Source organism: Salvia splendens, chromosome 17, assembly GCF_004379255.2.
Source record: "Salvia splendens isolate huo1 chromosome 17, SspV2, whole genome shotgun sequence".
NCBI classification, from domain to species: domain Eukaryota; kingdom Viridiplantae; phylum Streptophyta; class Magnoliopsida; order Lamiales; family Lamiaceae; genus Salvia; species Salvia splendens.
Genome location: NC_056048.1, coordinates 17,001,270 through 17,023,578, shown reverse-complemented (window position 1 = coordinate 17,023,578; position 22,309 = coordinate 17,001,270). Strand labels below are relative to the sequence as shown.

Here is a 22,309-nt window from a genome sequence, read left to right as displayed (position 1 = left end):
CGTGGGTTAGTTTTGAGAAAATTAACCAAAATGCCATTATGAATATTTTAATAAACTTTGATAATTTGAAAAGTTTTTAGAGAAATAACATAAATAGTATTCAAATGTCAATCTTACGTTAGGTTTATTGAGAGGGTTTTTTTTTTCAGTTTCAAAAACTCTGTGAATTCCTAGCCCTTTCTTCTTCCCACACATTTATGCTATTAATTTTCTATATTCGTATTTAATTAAAAACAAAATAAAATTTTATATAAGTTATAAAAATTTATTTATAAACTTAATAAGTTCAAGAATGAGTGACAAAAAAACCTAATAATTGAAAAATGGAATACAAAGTTTATTACATAAGCAATTTTAGAAATAATAACACTTTTTAAAAGTCTTAGTTGTGCCGTTTAACAACACTATGGTTTTTTTCTATTTTAATTAAATCATTTTTGTTAGTATTGGTTTTATATTTAAATATATAAAATAACTTTTGATGTATTAAACGTATGCATTATTATTTTAGCTTATAGCTAAAAGGCTCCAATTGAACATAAATGTAAAACGCATTATTATTTCACGTATTAGAGCTAAAAGGCTCCAATTGAATATGAATATAGAAGGCCAATAGTTACATGAACATAGAAAGATAAGAGGCTCCAATTGAAAATGAAAATGTATACATTATTGTTTAAGGAATTAGAGCTAAAACTTTTCATTTGCACCCATGACCAATCAAAACTGATTTGGTTCTATATAAATAAATGGATGCACCATTGAAATGGAGAACCCCCAAGAACAAGCACAAGTACATAAACAAAAAAGATTAATGGCAAAAATCTTAAGTGAGTAGCGGCAGCCAGAAACAACCATGTTCACCCATCCCTCGACCGCCGGCGTCATTCCGAAGATAATTGAGATCGATTTTGTTTTCTTTCATTTGTAAAGGCTTCTCTATATTTGAATTAGCTTCAAAATATACATCGAGTGTATGTATTTTTAGCATTTTTCAAAGATAAATGGAGAGAGAGACAGATAATTAGAACTCGTGATTGATAGTATTTGATTTAATTTATTTACATTTAGTTAATTTAAATTAACTAAAATTCATCTATATTGTAATTCAGTTTAGCCGATTAATAATAAATTATTATTATGAATATTTCAATAAAATTAGAAGTTGGAAATATTTTTTTTTGTTTTTATGATAATTAGACGAAGAGGAAGTGAGAAAGTTTATGAAAATTCATACTAATACATATCTCCATATAATTGAGATGAAGGCAACGGTTTAGACCCATGGTTCAATATTTAGCGTTTAGGATTTATGATTAATTGTTTAGGGTTAAAGTGTATTGGGCCATTCTAATTGATCTCAAATCTAGAAGATAATAGGGTTTAGGGTTTAGTATTTATGGTTTAGAGTTCAGAGTTTAGTATTTATGGTTTAGGATTCAAATGTATCGATTGAGCCACTCATATTGATCCAAAACTATCTTTTATATATGTATAGATTTGCACAATTTAAAAAAAACAGAATGTCAGCATGTTTTTTTTAATTAAAATTGCACTTTCTTGATATGAGCATATAATCAGATTTGCAGCCAAGATTCGGGTAAAAAAACCTCTACTATCAGTAAGGATTATCAAGTAGGCTGACCCAGTGTAAGATATCGAATACAGATCTAAAACCCTCAAAATAGAATAAGTGATCAACAAAGTAAAATTGAACTAGGGCGGAGGGAGAATTTTATTGATATTTAGCTCATTTGTTGGTCATAATGAGTATATTTTAAAGTTAAGGGTTTAGGATTTAGGTTTCAAGGTTTGAGTTTTTAGTGTATATGGTCACTATATTGTAATGAAATGAAGTTCGACTAGGAAGTATCTCACCAGTGCAATCTTAAATTATTGCAACGTAAATATAACTCAACGGTTAATTCATATTTTCACAGAATTAAAATGCTTTTTAATTTTAAGTCTGATATTTAAATGTCAACACAAATATGTATTGAAATTTTAATGTGATCGTATTGACATTTTTAAGAAAAGTTAGCATTTAAACGCACTCCAAAGTAAGAGAATGTCGAATATTCTTTTGTTTATCATTTCACAAATTTTATTTTGCATAATGAAATAAATACGAAGAAATTAAAATGAAGTAGTAGAGTCGCAGTGTCGCACAAATAACTAATGAAGGAAGGCTGGGTTATTAATGGAGTGTATTATTATTAAATATGCGATGCGGAAATCAAACATAAATTGATGAAAATGACCCCACAATGAAATTTGAGTGGATAATCTAATCCACTCATCTAACAAACCACAATATTTATTGGATATATGCTCAAAGTCAACAACTTGATATCAACGTCTCAACTCTTCAACCTAAACCACAATATTTCTTCCACCCTGAATCCAACTACTAAAAGTTAATCAAACTTTTTTTAAAAATTTAGAAGGATTTTGATTTGTCGTCCACCCTCCACAAAATTCCAAATTTCATTGAATTCATCACCTCTCTAGTCTACTCAGTCAGAAGTAAAGCGGAGAAAGAAAAGTTCTTTTTTTTTTTAATGGCGAGACACGATGACCTTCCGGTGCCCGTTTACAAGTCTCTGGAGCCCGTTTACGGAACCGGGTCACAGCTCGAAGAAGCGGATCTCCGATTCAACACATTGAAATCCAAATTCGTGGAGATTTACGGCCAAGTCCCTGATATCTGATGAATCCGCGAATTTCTGGTGGTAGTAAATGCAGGAAAGTAGAAATCACAACACAGAGATTTACGTGGTTCGATTTACTGAGGTAAATCTACGTCCACGGGAAGAAAAGAGGGCAGAGTTGTATTGCTTGATCTGTTTTCTACAGCTTACAAATACAAGCTTGCTATATGATATTCTCTCTCTAGAGTTGGTGAATCCTCTATCGGATCTAAGTTCCGTTTATATATAGAACTGAGATCGTGGCTTGCATCACCACCCTAAGTCGTGGAGGTCACGGAGGTCATGAGATCCTGCATGGCCACTAATTAGGCGGTGGCTTACATCATCAGTAATTATGTCGTGGATGTCGTGGAGGTCATGAGAGCCTGCATGGGTCCACCACTAGATAGATCGTGTCTCCCAGTCCGGTATTGCCGAGCAGCTTTTGCCGATGCTGAGACCGAACTGCTGAACTATTGCCGATGAGAGCCTGCATGGGTCCACCACTAGATAGATCGTGTCTCCCAGTCCGGTATTGCCGAGCAGCTTTTGCCGATGCTGAGACCGAACTGCTGAACTATTGCCGAGCAGCTTTTGCCGATCTGAGAGTAGAGCTTGATGCCGACCTGAGGGCAGAGCTTGATTGGTTGGTTTTTACTGAGCTGTAGGCTGAGGCCGAACTCTTTGGTCATGCCGAACTGATACTCTTTCTTGGGCTTTGTGCTGGCTTGTTTAGTACGTACTCCATCACTACCCCCCCCCCGAAAAGCGAAGTGAATCACTTCGGCATCCTGGATAATGGTACGGGGTAAGTTGATGTTTGTCCTCGGTCTTATGAAGTGAACTCTTCTTTGACCAGACTTGGTCCTTGGTCTTGATGAAATAAACATCTTTGACCGGACTCGTCTTTGGCCTGATGAAATAAACATCTTTGACCGGACTCGTCTTTGGTCTGATGAAATAAACATCTTTGACCGGACTAAGCTTGTGTCCTAATTTGGCGAGTTTTATCGCTCGGATCGGACTTTCCGTTGTCCTAATTTGGGGATCGGACTTTCCCTTGTCCTAATTCGGCGAGTTTTATCGCGTGGATCGGACTTTCCCTTGTCCTAATTCAGGCAAGTTTTATCGCGAGAATCGGACTTTCGTTGCAGTTCGTTTCAGACGAAGTGCTTGATTTTTAAGCCGAATTGTGGTCTTGTATCCTCTTTAGAAGCTTGGACTTCACAATCGTTGGCTTATTGCAGCTCGTTTCAGACGAACTGCTTGTTTAAGCTGAATTGTGGTCTTGTATCCTCTTTAGAAGCTTTGACTCACAATCGTTGGCTTGTACACGTTCTAAGAAGGGGATCAGCCTTCGAAGAACGAGATACCTCAGTTACATTTGTAAGAGACGACACTCACATAGACAGACACAACGCACGTCAGACAAACAAAAACGCACATAGGCAAAGAGAGCAAAATAAAAAACAAGGAAAGCACATAAGACTGACTGACCGACCGGACTGTCTCTTACAAATGGAACTTCTTGAGGTTGGAAATGTGCCATGTTCGGGGTACCTGTTCTCCTGACATGTGAGCCAATCTGTAAGACCCTTTGCCGAGGACTTCTGACACCCGATACGGACCTTCCCATGTGGGTTCGAGCTTGCCCAGCTTTTCTGCTCGGCTTACTTCGTTGTTTCTCAAGACGAGATCTCCCACTTGAAATTGCAGCTTCTTCACCCGTTGGTTGTAATACCGGGCTACTTGCTCCTTGTACTTGGCTGCTTTTATGCACGCCAATTCTCTTCTTTCTTCGGCCAGATCTAACTCGGCTCGCAGTCCGTCATCATTCATTTCTGAGGAGAAATGTAGAGTTCGTGGACTGGGTACGCCGATCTCAACCGGAATCACGGCTTCAGTGCCGTACACCAGACTGTACGGAGTTTCACCGCTGGAGGTTGTGGGTGTAGTTCGGTAGGACCATAGGACTTGAGGGAGATTTTCTACCCATTGTCCTTTGGCTTGTTCTAACCGAGCTTTTAACCCTTTCACCAGGATACGATTTGTTACCTCCGTTTGTCCGTTTGCTTGTGGATGAGAGACCGAAGTGAACCGCTGTTGAATATTCAGCTCTTGGCACCAATTCTTGAACGTCTTGTCGGTGAACTGAGTCCCGTTATCCGAGATGAGGATGTGGGGTATGCCAAATCGGCACACTATGTTCTTCCAGACGAAATCCAATGCCTTCGAGCTCGTTATCGTAGCTAATGGTTCAGCTTCCACCCACTTCGTAAAGTAGTCCACGGCAACGATTAGGAATTTCATTTGCCGAGGAGCTTGAGGAAGTGGTCCCACTATGTCTATGCCCCATTGCATGAAAGGCCAAGGGCTCTGCATAGTGGATAGATCGGTCTGCGGCATCTTTGGGATATTTGCATGGATTTGGCACTTCGGGCAGGTCTTGACGAGCTGCACTGCTTCTTGTACCAAGGTTGGCCAATAATATCCCCATCTCAGAACTTTTTTAGCTAAAGCTCTGGCTCCGATGTGGCTACCGCACGATCCTTCATGAACTTCTCTGAGGATGTAGTCCGTCTCTCCTGGTCCCACGCACCGCAATAATGGCTGGAGGTAAGACTTTCTAAAGAGGACTCCTTCATGAAGTTCGTACCGAAGTGCTCGGCACGTGATCTTCCGAGCTTCTCTCCTATCCTCGGGCAATTGTCCTTGATCCAGATACTGCAAGATCGGCGTCATCCAGTTCGGCGAGCTGGATACCGAATGTACCTCGGCTTCATCAATGCTTCGATGCATTAATTCTTCCGCCTTTGAGCTCGGATCTGAGGCCAACTTGCTTAAGGTATCTGCTCGGCTATTTTCCGCTCTAGGAACGCGGATTATCCGAAAATAGGAGAAACTTCGGCTGATGCTTTGCGCTTTGTCCAAATACTTCTTCATTCTCTCGTCACGAGCTTCACTTGTACCCAACATGTGATTTACTATGACTTGTGAATCACAATGGACTTTGAGAGATTTGGCGAGCAGACTTTGCGCTAACTGGAGTCCGGCAAGAAGGGCTTCGTACTCGGCTTCATTATTAGTAGTGGGGAATAGGAACCGAAGTGAGTAGGTTACCTCGTGTCCGTCGGGAGCGACGAGTAAAATACCAGCTCCACTTCCCATCTTGTTTGAAGCTCCATCTACGAATCCGCTCCAGCAGTCTGGCGGCTCTACTTCGGATTCCAAGGGCTGTGCTAGTTCGGCATTGGCAGACTTTTTCTGTTCGGCAATGACAGGGATTGCTTGATCGAACTTGGCCTCTGTAAGAAAATCTGCCAAGGCTTGTCCCTTGATGGCTTTCCGAGGTAGGTACTCGATTGAGTGTTCTCCCAGCTCTATGGCCCATTTGGCGATTCTGCCTGATGCTTCTGGCTTGGTCAAAACTTGCCGAAGAGGCAGATCGGTTAAGACGCATACCTTGTGAGCATAGAAATATGGCCGCAGTCTCCTTGCTGCATTTACTAACGCCAGAGCAATTTTTTCCAGAGGTTGATACCTTGTTTCTGGACCTCTTAATGCTCGGCTTGTAAAGTAGATGGGAAACTGCTTTAGGCCTTCTTCTCGTACAAGCACCGCACTGATGGTTTGATCTGATGCCGCTAAGTATAAGAATATTACTTCGGCTCCGGTTGGAGCAGAGAGAATAGGAAGCTCGGCTAGATAACTTTTGAGCTCGTCAAAGGCCTTTTTCTGCTCGGCTCCCCACTCGAACTTTGGTGCCTTTTTCAACACCTTGAAGAACGGCAGTTGCTTTTCGGCTGCTTGGGAAAGGAATCGATTCAGTGCGGCTAGACATCCAGTTAGCCTTTGCACGTCATGTATGGACTTCGGCATTGTCATGTTCTGAACGACTTGAACTTTGGAGGGGTTTGCCTTGAGTCCGTCCTTTGAAACCCAACAACCCAGAAACTTTCCCGAATCTACCAAAAAGGTACACTTTTGGGGATTAAGTTTGAGGTTGGCTTTCTTGAGCACGTTGAGAGTGGACTTGAGGTTGTCTTCGTACTCCGAAGTGCTTTTGCTTTTGACAACTATGTCGTCGACATACACTTCAACCTGCTTTCCGATTAGGTGCCGAAAAAGCTTGTCTACCATCCTTTGATAAGTGGCTCCGGCATTCTTTAAACCGAATGGCATCTTTTTATAAGCGAAAATGCCGAAATCGGTAATGAAAGCTGTTTTCGGAGCGTCACTCTCATCCATCAACACTTGGTGATATCCTTTGTATAAATCAAGAAAACAGAAAATTTCGAAGCCGATCAAAGCTTCTACTTTTTTATCTATATTCGGAAGGGGATAGCAATCTTTAGGACAGTGCTTGTTTAGATCGGTAAAATCTATGCACATCCGCCATCCTCCTCCTTTTTTCTTGATCATCACAGGATTGGCCACCCAGGAAGGATATTTTACCTCGAATAGTACATCCGCTTTTAGTAATTGGCGGACTTCGTCATGGATGACTTGGCTTCTTTCTGCCGCAAAGAGTCTTTGCTTCTGTTTTATCGGCCGGACCGAAGGATCAATATTTAACCGATGAGTGATTACCTCGGGGGGCACTCCGGTCATGTCCAACGGAGACCATGCAAAGACGTCTTTATACTCCTTGAGGAGCTGGATGGTTTTTTCCCGGAGTAGAGGCGTTCCTGCGAAGCCGATCTTGACCACTCTGGATGGATCATCTTCGTATAACTGAACGGTCATTGAGTTCGGCTCTGAAGTGACTTCGGTCATCTCGCTTGCCTCTGACTCCGGTTGCTGTGATTGCTATGCTTGATGGTGCCGAACTGGTTGCTCGGCACTTTTAAGCGCAATCTGCAGACATTCTTTTGCTCTCTTTTGATCACCTCGGATGACCGCTATCCCACCTTTAGTGGGGATCTTGATGGTGAGGTGATAAGTAGAGCAAACGGCCCGAACTGTGTTGAGCTAGTCTCTCCCCAGGATGATGTTGTACGGGGACCGAGCTTTCACCACAAAGAACTCGATCATCGTATTGGAGCTTGTAGGCGCTTTTCCCACCGTGATCGGAAGGCTGATAATACCTTCAGGGCGGGTGTCTTCCTGGGCGAAACTTTTCAGAGGAAGTGGAGCCGGACTGAGCCGAGCTGGATCCACTTCCATTTTATCAAAACATTCTTTAAAAAGAACGCTGACTGACGCTCCTGTATCCACAAATACTCTGTGGATCAGTTTGTTTGCCACTCCGGCTTGAATGACAATAGCGTCTTGGTGAGGAGAGATGGCTGGGACGGGATCGGCATCTGAAAATGTAATCACTTCGTCTTTCTTCAGCCTTTTATGTGTCGGCTCCTCTTGATTGGAACCTCTGCGTTCTGCTTTTAGGGACGACTTAGTTTTCCCGGCAGGGAGAGCATCAATAGTCTGGATTACTCCATCATATTGCGGCTCGTCGTCGTCTTCGGGATCTTCATGCCTTTTCGGATCCTGAGGATTGCAGTTCGCACCTCTCTGCTTTTTGTTCTTTTTCGGCTGCTTGCTTTGGTATTTTTTTAACGTTCCTGTTTTCACAAGAACATCAATACCTGCAGCCAAATTTCGGCACTCCTCGGTATCATGACCGTGGGCTTGATGGAAGGAGCAATATTGATCCTGAGGTCGCCGCGCGGCTGATTTCGTCATCCGCTTTGGTTTTTCGAACATATCGGAATGTAGTTCGAAAATTTCCGTTCTTGACTTGTTTAATGGTACGAACTGAGCGGGCGGCTTCTCAGGATTGAGCCGTGGCCCCAATCTGCCTTGTACCGGTGCCCTTTGAATTCTTTCAAAAGGAGTTCGGCGAGGAAGCACCTGGCCGCTTTGATCGGGCTTCTTTTTCTCTTCTTGGGATGAGCTGTCTAAAGACCGTTTTCGACGGTCTGCCTCATCCGCACGGGAAAACTGGTCCGCAATGTCCCACATTTCTTGAGCTGTTTGCGGGCCGCACTCCACGAGCTTTCTGTAGAGAGCTCCGGGCAGGATTCCATTTTGGAATGCCGAAATGACAAGTAGGTCGTTAAGATCATTTACTTGTAGGCATTCCTTGTGGAATCTCGTCAGGAAGTCGCTGATCTTTTCGTCGCGACCTTGACGTATAGAAAGCAGCTGAGCCGAAGTAATTCGGGCTTCCGCTTTCTGAAAGAACCTCCTGTGGAAAGCATCCATTAGATCTCGGTAGGATCTAATGCTGCCTTGAGGAAGGCTGTCGAACCACCTTCTGGCGTTCCCGATGAGCAGCTCGGGGAACAGCTTGCACATGTGGACCTCATTGAGACCCTGGTTCGCCATATTATACTGATAGCGTCCCAAGAAGTCATGAGGATCCACGAGTCCGTCATAGGTTATCGACGGAGTTCGGTAGTTCCGCGGCAAAGGAGTTCGGATGATATCGTCCGAGAACGGAGTCTTTAACGCTCCGTACATGGCGAACCCGACATCTCTTCGGTACGGAGGAGAAGGAGTTCTCCTGTGATTCCGGTGCCGAGGAGAAACAGGAACATGTCGGGGTTGAGGATTCTCTCTCCTGGAAGACACGTCACTACTGCGGTAGTGACTTTCATGCCTAGACGAGGAGGGAGAATCCGTCGTTGTCTTCTCCGGCTGTTGGCTCTTCTGCAGGAAGGTTAAGAACTCCTCCTGCTTCTCAGCCAAGAACAGCTTGACAGCCTCATTCAAATCAGGCTGCTGGGAAGACTCGGTGTGTGGACCTTTTGAGCGGCTTGTTCCTTCACCGTGAGAACTGGATACAGACTTCTCACGAGGCTGCTTTCCAGGCCTATGGGCTGCTGGGTTAGTTTCCTCATGGTCATCACGGACGGAGGCACGGGAGTTGTGCGATCTGGCATGCATTTTTTTTTTTTTTTTTTTTTTTTTTTTGTAGTGGAAAAAGGGTCAAAAATTCGCTTTATCACAGATTTGGTTCTCTGTTTCCCACAGACGGCGCCAGTGATGAATCCGCGAATTTCTGGTGGTAGTAAATGCAGGAAAGTAGAAATCACAACACAGAGATTTACGTGGTTCGATTTACTGAGGTAAATCTACGTCCACGGGAAGAAAAGAGGGCAGAGTTGTATTGCTTGATCTGTTTTCTACAGCTTACAAATACAAGCTTGCTATATGATATTCTCTCTCTAGAGTTGGTGAATCCTCTATCGGATCTAAGTTCCGTTTATATATAGAACTGAGATCGTGGCTTGCATCACCACCCTAAGTCGTGGAGGTCACGGAGGTCATGAGATCCTGCATGGCCACTAATTAGGCGGTGGCTTACATCATCAGTAATTATGTCGTGGATGTCGTGGAGGTCATGAGAGCCTGCATGGGTCCACCACTAGATAGATCGTGTCTCCCAGTCCGGTATTGCCGAGCAGCTTTTGCCGATGCTGAGACCGAACTGCTGAACTATTGCCGAGCAGCTTTTGCCGATCTGAGAGTAGAGCTTGATGCCGACCTGAGGGCAGAGCTTGATTGGTTGGTTTTTACTGAGCTGTAGGCTGAGGCCGAACTCTTTGGTCATGCCGAACTGATACTCTTTCTTGGGCTTTGTGCTGGCTTGTTTAGTACGTACTCCATCAATATCTATGCCCGATCTCCTGGTATTGTTTGCTCTACTTATCAAAGTTGTTGTTTTGTTCGATATCTGAATTTTTGTGTGCAGGAAGGGTGAATTTGATTGGGGAGCACATAGACTATGAAGGTTACTCTGTCTTGCCTATGGCTATCAGGCAAGACACTATTGTGGCAATTCGGAAAGTGGTGGGAGACAAGGTGCTGAAGATTGCTAATGTCAACAGTGACAAGTATTCTCTCTGCACTTACCCTGCTGATCCTCATCAGGTATCACTTTATTGTTTCTGGTGGAAAAGAAAAACAAACTTTAACTAGTTGGATTCAAAGCTGTTGTTGTTTGGATAATAGTATTTGATTATATGCTTTATTGTTGTTCATGTACATTATCAATGATTTTTAACTGGGAGTAAGTGCAGGCAATTTAATTGTATTCAAATGAGTGATTGTTTAATGGTTGTTTGTTTACTTCAAATGAATGATGGCTTACAAGTTAGTTGAACAGTATATCTATTAAAACTATGACTGGACTAATTTTGTAATATGCCACACTGGATATCAAAAGAAGAATATCTGCTCTTTCAGACTAACTGGCTATTTGATGCATTCCGTTTTCACTCTCATGATCTATGTAGCTTGTTAAGGAGAGTTTAATTTTCTTTTCAGGAAATTGATTTGAAGAATCACAGATGGGGTCATTATTTTATTTGTGGGTATGGTGTCTTTTATCTCTTGCATTTTCTTTTGAGATGATTTTAATAATTCCATCATGCTTGGTATAATATATATGATGTTAGGGAGGTTTCAGGAGATTTTGATGATTCACTTTGAATGTTTGACCTCTCAGTTATTTTCTGTTCCATTTTAGATACAAAGGTTTTTATGAGTATGCCAAAGCAAAGGGCATAGATGTCAGTGAAGCAGTTGGTCTTGAGGTTGTTGTTGATGGAATTGTTCCAACAGGTATATTTGTCCAGTCTATTGACATTTGTATTTCGCTGGATAAGTGAGGGACTTATTCACGCTATTGCTTAACCGCTGAGTTGTGTTTTACTTTCATGTAGGTTCTGGTTTATCGAGCTCTGCTGCTTTTGTTTGCTCGTCTACTATTGGCATAATGGCAGTATTAGGAGCAAGCTTGCCTAAGGTGTGTGCATATAAATGCAGCATTTGTAAATTCAGATAAATATTATTTTATACTGCGTAGTATTTACATTAGCAGCCTATCCAGTTAGCATTCCAAATCACTCTTTGATACAGATAATTTATTCCACAAAGGAAATCCTTGTCTTTTTTACTTTATCTGTAACTCCTTCGTTTTTCGAATTTCCCATTCCAGAAAGAACTTGCTCAACTTACATGCGAATGTGAAAGACACATAGGAACACAATCTGGTGGAATGGACCAGGTAATCTACCATATTTCTCAGCCTAATCATTATATGTGTGTGAGAACGCTAATGAATTTGATCATTTTTATTTCTTACACTTGAAATGCCAAAATACATTTTATTACTTTTATATGAAGTCTAGTCCATCACCTTAATTCATTCCTTTGACAGGCCATATCTGTGATGGCTCAATCTGGATTTGCAGCACTCATTGACTTCAACCCAATTCGAGCTACTGAGGTGCAACTCCCTGCAGGTGGGACTTTTGTCATAGCACATTCACTAGCTGAGTCTCAGAAAGCAGTTACTGCCGCAACTAATTACAACAACAGAGTTGTTGAATGTCGTTTGGCTTCTGTGAGTTTTTCATACATTTGTTTCTGTCCCCTCTTATATGCATTATATTTATTTGAGCCTTTCTCTTTTTTCGAACTATACAGATAGTGCTAGGCATAAAGCTCGGCATGAAAGCAGAAGAGGCAGTTTCCAAGGTGAAGACACTTTCAGATGTTGAAGGATTGTGTGTATCTTTTGCTGGTACACGTGGATCGTCTGATCCGGTTCTTGCTATCAAGGTACCCATATATATTCTTTTGGACCAGAACTGTGTTTGTACATGTGTTCAACCGATTGCTAGTTATTATTACTGATGTTAGGAATAAGTTAAAATGTGCATATATATATAACTTGTTCTGTAAGCACACCGGCCACATCTGCAGGAATACTTGAAGGAAGAACCATACAGCGCCGAAGATATTGAGGAAATCATCAGTGAAAAGCTGGTAGTTGTTTTTGCCACTTCTCCTTCTTCGTTGGATGTGCTGAGAGCTGCCAAACACTTCAAGTTACACCAGGTGACTTTGCTTTTTCTGGTTCTTCATTTAATGCGAAATATTAATTGACTTTCATATATGATCTATTGATCTTACAGAATAAAATGCTATTTTGTGACCTTTATATATCTTCTTAAAATAATTATCAGCGAGCTGCTCACGTGTACTCAGAGGCTAAACGTGTGTATGCTTTCAAAGATACCGTGTCATCAAACTTAAGGTGACTTGTCTGGATAGATTGTTGTGTCATATTTATGTATAGTTGTTGTACATTAAACAATTAAAACTTTTAAGTTTTTCTTGCAGTGAGGAAGACATTCTTAAGAAACTCGGAGACTGATGGGGTACGAACTAAACAAGCCCAAGGAAGAGTATGAGTTCGGCATTACCAAAGAGTTCGGAGGAGTTCGGCATTACCAAAGAGTTCGGCCTCAGCCTACAGCTCGGTAAAAGCCAACCAATCAAGCTCTGCTCTCAGGTCGGCATCAAGCTCTACTCTCAGATCGGCAACCAAAGCAGTTCGGTCTCAGTATTCGACCGAACAAGGAGTTAGTGGACCCATGCAGGATTTCCACAACTTCCAACACACCCACTACCACGTGGCGTCAACTCAGGCCACGATCTTAGGCCATGACCTACACGACCTCCACGACCTAGAGTGATGATGTAAGCCACGATCTTAGTTCAATGTATAAATAGAACTTAGATCTGATAGAAAGAGGTTAGAATCTCTCTAGAGAAATAATCATATAGCAAGTCTGTGTTGTAAGCTGTAATTCGCAGATCAAGCAATACAAACCTGCCCCCATTTCTCCCCGTGGACGTAGATTTACCTCAGTAAATCGAACCACGTAAAATTCTCTGTGTCGTAATTTATTTTTACGAGCATTTATCATTATCAAAAATTCGCGGAATCATCACTGGCGCCGTCTGTGGGAAACAGAGAACCAAATTTGTGATAAAGCGAATTTTTGACCATTTTTTCAACCCAAAAAATGCATACCAGATCGCAGAAGACCCGTATTCCTGCCCGTGAGAACCAGGAGGAAGCCAATCCATCCCATAGGTCTGGAAAACAGCCTAGGGATAAATCCACCACCAGTTCTCATGGCGGAGGAACAAGCCGCTCCAAAAGCCGTCACACCGAGTCTTCCCAGCAGCCCGATTTGAACGAGGCTGTCAAGCTGTTTTTGGCTGAAAAGCAGGAGGAATTCTTAACCTTCCTGCAGAGAAGCCAAAAGCAGCCGGAGGCGAAAACGGCGGATTCTCCCTCTCCCTCCATACGAGACAGTCACTACCGCAGTAGTATCATGTCTTCCAGAAGAAAGAATCCTCGGTACCGGAATCACAGGAGAACTCCATCTCCTCCATACCGAAGAAATGTCGGGTTCGCCATGTACGGAGCATTGAGGACTCCGTTCTCGGACGATATTACCCGAACTCCCCTTCCACAGAACTACCGAACTCCGTCGATGACTTATGACGGGTTGGTGAATCCTCATGACTTCCTGGGACGCTATCAGTATAACATGGCGAACCAGGGTCTCAATGAGGTCCACATGTGCAAGCTGTTTCCCGAGCTGCTAATCGGGAACGCGAGAAGGTGGTTCGATAGCCTCCCTCAAGGCAGCATTAGATCCTACCGAGATCTAATGGATGCTTTCCACAGGAGGTTCTTTCAGAAAGCGGAAGCCAGAAGCACTTCGGCTCAGCTGCTTTCTATACGTCAAGGTCGCAACGAAAAGATCAGCGATTTTATGACGAGATTCCACAAGGAATGCCTACAAGTAGATAATCTCAATGATCTACTTGTCATTTCGGCATTCCAAAATGGAATCCTGCCCGGAGCTCTCTACAGAAAGCTCGTGGAGTGCGGTCCGCAAACAGCTCAAGAGATGTGGGACATTGCGGACAAGTTTTCTCGTGCCGATGAGGCAGACCGTCGAAAACGGTCTTTAAACAGCTCATCTAGAGAAGACAAAAAGAAGCCCGGTCATAGCGATCAGAGGCATCCTCGCCGAACACCTTCTCCACTAAAGGAGAGATAGCGGTCATCCGAGGTGATCGAAAAAGAGCAAGTGTGTTCGCAGATTGCGCTTAAAAGTGCCGAGCAATCAGTTCGGCACCATCGAGCATAGCAATCACAGCAGCCGGAATCAGAGGCCGGCGAAATGACCGAAGTCACACCGGAGCCGAACTCGATGGTGTACGGCACTGAAGCCGTGATTCGGTTGAGATCGGCATATCCAGTCCCCGAACTCAATTTCTCCTCAGAAATGAATGGTGACGGACTAAGAGCCGAACTAGATCTTGCCGAAGAAAGAAGAGAATTGGCCTGCCTAAAAGCAGCCAAGTACAAGGAGCAAGTAGCCCGGTATTACAACCAAAGGGTGAAGAAGCTGCAATTTCAAGTGGGAGATCTCGTCTTGAGAAACAACGAAGTAAGCCGAGCAGAAAAGCTGGGCGAACTCGAGCCCACATAGGAAGGTCCATATCGGGTGTCAGAAGTCCTCGGCAAAGGGTCTTACAAATTGACTCACGCGTCAGGAGCACAAGTACCCCGAACATGGTACGTTTCCAACCTCAAAAAGTTCCCTTTGTAAGAGACAGTCCGGTCAGTCAGTCTTATGTGTTTTCTTTGTTTTTTACTTGTTCTTGTCTCTACGTGCGTTGTGTCTGTCTATGTGAGTGTCGTCTCTTACAAATAAAACTGAGGTATCTCGTTCTTCAAAGGCTGATCCCCTTTTTAGAACATACAAGCCAACGATTGTGCGTCAAAGCTTCTAAAGAGGATACAAGACCACAATTCAGCTTAAACAAGCAGTTCGTCTGAAACGAGCTGCAACAAGCCCACGATTGTGTGTCAAAGCTTCTAAAGAGGATACAAGACCACAATTCTGCTTAAGAATCAAGCACTTCGTCTGAAACGAACTGCAACAAAAGTCCGATTCTCGCGATAAAACTCGCCGAATTAGGACGACCAAGTTCGGTCAAAGCAGTTTACCTCATAAGACCGAGGACGACCATGTCTAGTCAAAGAGGTTTACTGCATAAGACCACTTCGGTTAACTGGGAAAGTCCGATCCACGCGATAAAACTCGCCGAATTAGGACAAGGGAAAGTTCGATCCCGGCGACGAAAATCGCCAAATTAGAACACAAAGACGAGTCCGGTCAAAGATGTTTATTTCATCAGACCAAAGACGAGTCCGGTCAAAGATGTTTATTTCATCAGACCAAAGACGAGTCCGGTCAAAGATGTTTATTTCATCAGACCAAAGACGAGTCCGGTCAAAGATGTTTATTTCATCAGACCAAAGACGAGTCCGGTCAAAGATGTTTATTTCATCAGACCAAAGACGAGTCCGGTCAAAGATGTTTATTTCATCAGACCAAAGACGAGTCCGGTCAAAGATGTTTATTTCATCAGACCAAAGACGAGTCCGGTCAAAGATGTTTATTTCATCAGACCAAAGACGAGTCCGGTCAAAGATGTTTATTTCATCAGACCAAAGACAAGTCCGGTCAAAGAAGTTTACTTCATAAGACCGAGGACAAGTACGATGAAATTTTTTCGCTAAGCTGTAAATACACAGTGTTAGAAGCGAAAACAAAAACAAAATTTCATTTTCAAATCTTGTTCGGCACACAACTCCGCTACCCTACAAGATGGCGTTACGCTATTACAAAGGACTATTCTACTGTCTAGGGTTGCTAAAGTTGAGCCATCTATTCACAAAATCCTCGTGAAGCTGAGTTCGGGCGTTCCAGGCAGCTGCAGAATAAGCAGGTCGACGAGATGCTCTAATCGACCTGCCACCTCTTCTCTGAGCCCGGGAAGCCCTAGCACCTCGGCGGCGAAGAGTCTCTTCACGAAGCATTTGTTGATCTTGCTCACTCATAATCACAGCTCCTCTACGAACTTCAGCCTGTTCTCGTCTTGACGTTTCCGGCTGTTCCAGAGTTCGTTGCTGACTTGGAGTACGGTTTTGAGCAAGTGAATCAAAGGTTTGATCTGGAGTGCGAGCATCTGTTGGCACGATATGCCGAAGGAATCTTTCTATGGAGGGGCGCCGAGAAAGAACAATGTTGTACCGAGAAGCCCAGCGCCGCAATGATGTCACGACTTGTTGGCAAGCCGAGCTCTCCAGCGCATTGTTCCTCCGGAGTACATTATATTCCTCCCACAGTTCGTCAACTCGACTCTGAACATCTGATATGGTCATTCCCCCGCGCACACGGATGTAATCCTCGTACGCAGTCCTCTCAGCAATGGTCGTATTCAGCTCGGCCTCCAGATCATTCTTATCGGACTCTAAGTCCTTATTATCGGCATCCAGCTTCACTAAACGAGCCAGAAGCTCGTCATTCTTCGTCTGATCGGCTATAGCTCTTTTCTCAGCTTCGTCTAAAGCCGAAGAGTACAGCCGCTTCCAGTGAAGTACCTCCAGCTCCTTGAGAGTTAAGAATACAAAGCAGCTACGTCAGTTCGGCATTTCAGCTTACCGAGCAGGTAGTAAACCACAACAGGAGTAAGAGAGTACGAAAGGCTATACGAAGACACAAGAGCAGAAAGAAGAATTTTTTCATTCATAAGAAAAAAAAAATTTTTCTATACAAGGAGGGCTTCAAGGCCATTTTACATAAAGGAAGAAACTAAACTAAGAGAAGGGAGACGAAATCATACTTCGCTAGCTTCGTCTCCACCTTCTCGGTGAGGTTCAGCTTCCTTCTCTGCTTCAGCTTCAGCCTCTGCCTCCTTGCTCTCCCCAGCCTGCTCGGCGCCACCGTAGCCGATCTGCTGCGTCTCCTGATCGGCTTCCTTCTCCGGATGCCCGGCTCGCTCGACTTCGGCCTCCCGCTCCAGCGGCTCGGCCTCACCCTCTCCGTTGTAAGTCGAAGCGGGTGAAACGGGTCCCACGGAGGCAAAGATAGCCTCCAGGTTCTCGTCCCGATCAGCTCGACAACTCCGGACTCGGTCTGCAGAAAGCAGGACCGAAGATGAAGCGAGCTCCTCAAGGAGCGGCAGATTCTGAAGCCGAGCTGCTATCTCTCGGCTGTACAGAGGCAGTACGACGTCGGCCCCCTGCTCGCCCTTATCGGCAATTAGCCTTACCAGACTACCGACAAAAGCCGAGAACTGGCTACTCAAAAAGAGTTTCTCCGTGTAAACACGGAGAGCCTCCCCCTGGGCAACCACGGCGGCAGCATCACTCCGTTTCGTCTGCTCTCGCTGGATGACGAGCTGGTTTTTGGCAAACTGAGCTTCATCCTGGGCCGAAATCCTAGCAGCTCTGGCTTTCTCAAAGTTTGCCTCGGCCTGCTCGGCCCGGTGACAAGCAGCCGCCAATTTCCTCTGCATCTCAGCATAGTCGTTGGACGCTTTGGAGAGTTCGACGGCGACGAGCTTGGAGAGCATATCGTTCCTCTGAAAATGGATAAGGAAAAAAGTCAACAGAGGGCACCAAAAATACAGGACAGAAGCCAAGCCAAAGAATCAAGAAGACAATTCACCTCGGCGAAGTCCGTGGGCCATAAAAATGGCTCACAGATATGCTCCGAAGGAGGCGCCAAGACCACGTCTTTCTCTGGCGCTCTCGGGGGCTTCTGGGTCCTCCCCTTCCTACTTGCCGAAGTCGACTCCGGCTTCTTTGGACCCGAAGAGGTCTTTTGCCTCTTCGGATTCTTCTCGGCATCAGGCGCCGAGCTGGTAGCCTTCTCTTTCTCCGGCTCCTCAAGCTCGGAGGACTTTCGGATAGCCTTATTCAGCATGAACACTGCCAAAAAGCAAGAAAACAAGGTTAGTTTTCTTCGTTAAAGCAGTAGAGCATAAAGATAAAGAGAAATCCTCACCCTCGGCCTCTTCGTCCGAAGACGAGATATTGAACACGAGGTCGCCCTTGACGAGCTCAGTTTCCGAATACTGTTTCCTAATCATAGGAATCTTATTGAGCTCGCCCTCGAGCTCGGCCAACGGTTCTAACCGAGGATGGGGAATCACGGACTTCGGCCTTCTCCAAGGAAAGCCCGGAGCCGAAGTCCTATTATAAAAAAAGAAACGGTTTTGCCATTTCGGCCACTTGGTTCTGCAGAAGGCCCTAAAAGGCTGTAAGGGGATCAAGTAAAACCAAGATCCCTTCCTTTTAAACTGGAAAAAATTAAGGATTGCCCTCAGAGACAGATCCTTATCTAGCCTACGCAGTTCGGCAGCAAAAGCCGATAAGTGCCTCCAAGAGTTCGGAGTCACCTGACCTAAAGGGAGTTGAAAAAAATCAAGAAGCTCTACAAAAGGTGGGGGAAGAGGAAAACGAAGCCCGCATTCTAAGCAGGCTTCGTAAACGGTGGCATAACCCTCCGGCGGGTCGTTAGCCCTATGATCATCGTCGGGAACCACCGCCTTCCCCCCAGGTAAAAAATATTTCTCGTGAAGGGATATCACAGTATCCTTACTCAAGATACTGTGAAAATACTCTACGGTCTTCTCCCCGGATTCTTTCCGGCTAGAAGACCCCTTATCCCCTTTCCTACCGCTACCCGACACCGAAGAAGAAGAAGAAGACATTTTTCTTACTTTTTGAAAGTGAAGAAAGTCTGAAGAAGCTCTTGAAAGCGGAAGAAAATTTCTCGAGAAAGAGAGAGTATAGAAGACGCAACAGCAAAGGTGTTCAAATGAGGAAGAAAGAGCATATTTATCAGATTCGGCGAAGATTTCAAAATCGTCGCACCGTTTCGAATCCCACCTTTTCAGGATTCAACGGCCGGATTTTACTGTCGCATTTAATGCAGTCACATGCAAGGCACGTCCCCTGACGTCAGCCTCCCCCGTACCTTTATCCAGAATGCCGAAGTGACTCGCTTCGCCGAAGTGATTCACTTCGTCTTTCGGGGGGGGTAGTGATGGGGTACGAACTAAACAAGCCCAAGGAAGAGTATGAGTTCGGCATTACCAAAGAGTTCGGAGGAGTTCGGCATTACCAAAGAGTTCGGCCTCAGCCTACAGCTCGGTAAAAGCCAACCAATCAAGCTCTGCTCTCAGGTCGGCATCAAGCTCTACTCTCAGATCGGCAACCAAAGCAGTTCGGTCTCAGTATTCGACCGAACAAGGAGTTAGTGGACCCATGCAGGATTTCCACAACTTCCAACACACCCACTACCACGTGGCGTCAACTCAGGCCACGATCTTAGGCCATGACCTACACGACCTCCACGACCTAGAGTGATGATGTAAGCCACGATCTTAGTTCAATGTATAAATAGAACTTAGATCTGATAGAAAGAGGTTAGAATCTCTCTAGAGAAATAATCATATAGCAAGTCTGTGTTGTAAGCTGTAATTCGCAGATCAAGCAATACAAACCTGCCCCCATTTCTCCCCGTGGACGTAGATTTACCTCAGTAAATCGAACCACGTAAAATTCTCTGTGTCGTAATTTATTTTTACGAGCATTTATCATTATCAAAAATTCGCGGAATCATCACGAGACCTTATGAACGACAGCCACTACAGTTGCAGTGTCTTGTATGAGTGCAGGTATGACGATCATTTTAGTCATTTGATGAGTTGATTTTCTGTCACATGACCATCTGTAAATAGCTGCCCCGAATTGGAAGAGCTCGTCAAGATTAGCCGTGACAATGGTGCCCTTGGGGCGAGGCTGACCGGAGCTGGATGGGGAGGCTGTGCCGTTGCTCTGGTTAAGGAGAATATCGTCCCACAGTTTATCCTCAACTTGAAGGTTAGTGTTGTTGATGCCATTCAATTGCCATTAAAATGTGAAATATTGAATATCAATGTCGAGTTGTGTGTTGCAGGAACAATATTTCCAGTCAAGAATTGATAAAGAGGTGATTAAGAAGACCGATCTTGGCCTCTACATTTTTGCATCTAAGCCATCGAGCGGAGCTGCCATCATCGAACTATAGGCTGCCGGCCGCATATGGTCCGAGAAAATCCGCTGCTAAGAAAGGATCGTTTTTTATGCTTTCTTTCTGTCTTTCCTGTTCAAGAATAAAATGGTTTATGTTTCATGGAATTGTCCATACATAAAAAAAACTCAGCTAATTCATCAGAAACACATATTGGCACTGAGATCTAATTGCAAATGCAAATTTCAAATTGGTATTCACATGTTGTCTCAATGATAGTCTAATTCTAATGGTATTCATGTCTTTCAAATTTGCATTATGTGAGTTACGGTCACAATACCATCACTACGTAACATGACAAAGGCTGGGAAAAAATACCGAAATATCGGACTTATCGTACTGTAAATACCGAATTTTTGGTATACTGTGATTTATGGTACGGTATGATACCTTACCGAAAGATTTCGTTACGTCGGTAAGGTAACAATATGAATTTTCATGTACAACGAGATAGCGAAATTCGGTATAGTAGTAAATTACGGTACATATAGTAAAATATAAAATTTAATAATGTATAAAATAAATTTTATATATTTATAAATTATAAAATCTATTGTGAAATATAAATTATAATTATAATATAAAAGATATTTAATAGTATATTTTATAAAATATAAATAATAATTTCAAAACTCAAAGATTCAGTATACTGCAAAAGTATGGTATGCCGAATTCAGTACAACATACTGAAAATGAGGTACAATATCTGTGTTGAAATTCATTATACCGAAAAAGGCATACCGAAGTTGTTCGGTATATCGAAAATTATGGTAAGGTATAAGTATGATTTTTTCTCATACAGAATTTTCTGAAAGGTGTGATATAGTAGTTTCGGTAAGGTATGTCGTACCTACTCACTCCTGAACATGACATTGTGCAAAGGCTTCTATCCAAAACCTTTTTGTAGAGTTTCGGTGAAGAGTGCAATGATTTTGATAAATTAATCCAATAACGATTTTGTTTACCTAGCTTTAGCGATTTTTTTTTATTGTTCTTGTTCTTTTGTTAAACTAAATGCTTAGCTACCAATTGGGATTGTGTACTTAGCTGATTGTAATCGAGAGATTCATGGCTTTGTGTGATAAAAAGGGGCTATAAACATGCAATCGAGAGAGAGGATTTTCTGTTGAATTTAGACTTCAATATTGGAGAAATTAATCTACGAAATAGGTGCACTCAGAAGATGGCGTAATTTAGACTAGCAACTTTTTTCTAGCAATCCTAGAGACACAAGACATACTTGTTGAATTTAGCTCACAATAATGCCATTATAGTTGGATCCTTAACTTTATCTTTCTCAAATTGTCCATTTCTGTTGCTGCCTTCCCTCCATGGCTGATTCTGGTCTCTGGCCGTCCTAGCCTTCTTCATGTCGTCCCACAAGTGGGAATAACCAACGAGGAGAAAACATGTCTACTTTGTGCGTTGTTGCCGTCGCAATGAACATATGTAAGTTGGCTCTTATCTTCATCTCCCCTTTAATTCCATGATCAGCTCATTGCATTTGGTGGGTGCCAACGTGATTTCTGCCGATCGTTGTAACGCCTTGAGTTGTTCTTTTTGTTCCACCGCCGCCAGTTTTAATACTCGATCATTGATGGACTTTCGTTGACTACTTCGTAAACATTACGAACAGCCGATAACTATCCCTTGTTCACGATTTCATTCTTTATCGAATCATATTTCCATCCAAGGTAGTGAGGAATTGGTATAATCCTTGTTTTTGAATGATCTAATTATATTTTTCGATCTTTGTTGGGTATGGAGATCCATAGATCTTAAAACCTACTGCTCCACAGTACTTCAAGTGACATTCGTCCTTGTTTGATAGTGTTAGTCGGTCAATGCAGGTTTGAGGTCAGT

The 22,309-nt window shown here is 43.3% G+C and overlaps 1 pseudogene; it reads left to right on the top strand.

The window, feature by feature from the left end:
- Positions 1-2,561: 2,561 nt before the first annotated feature.
- Positions 2,562-20,443, top strand: LOC121773950 (annotated as a pseudogene).
- The last annotated feature ends 1,866 nt before the right edge of the window (positions 20,444-22,309 follow it).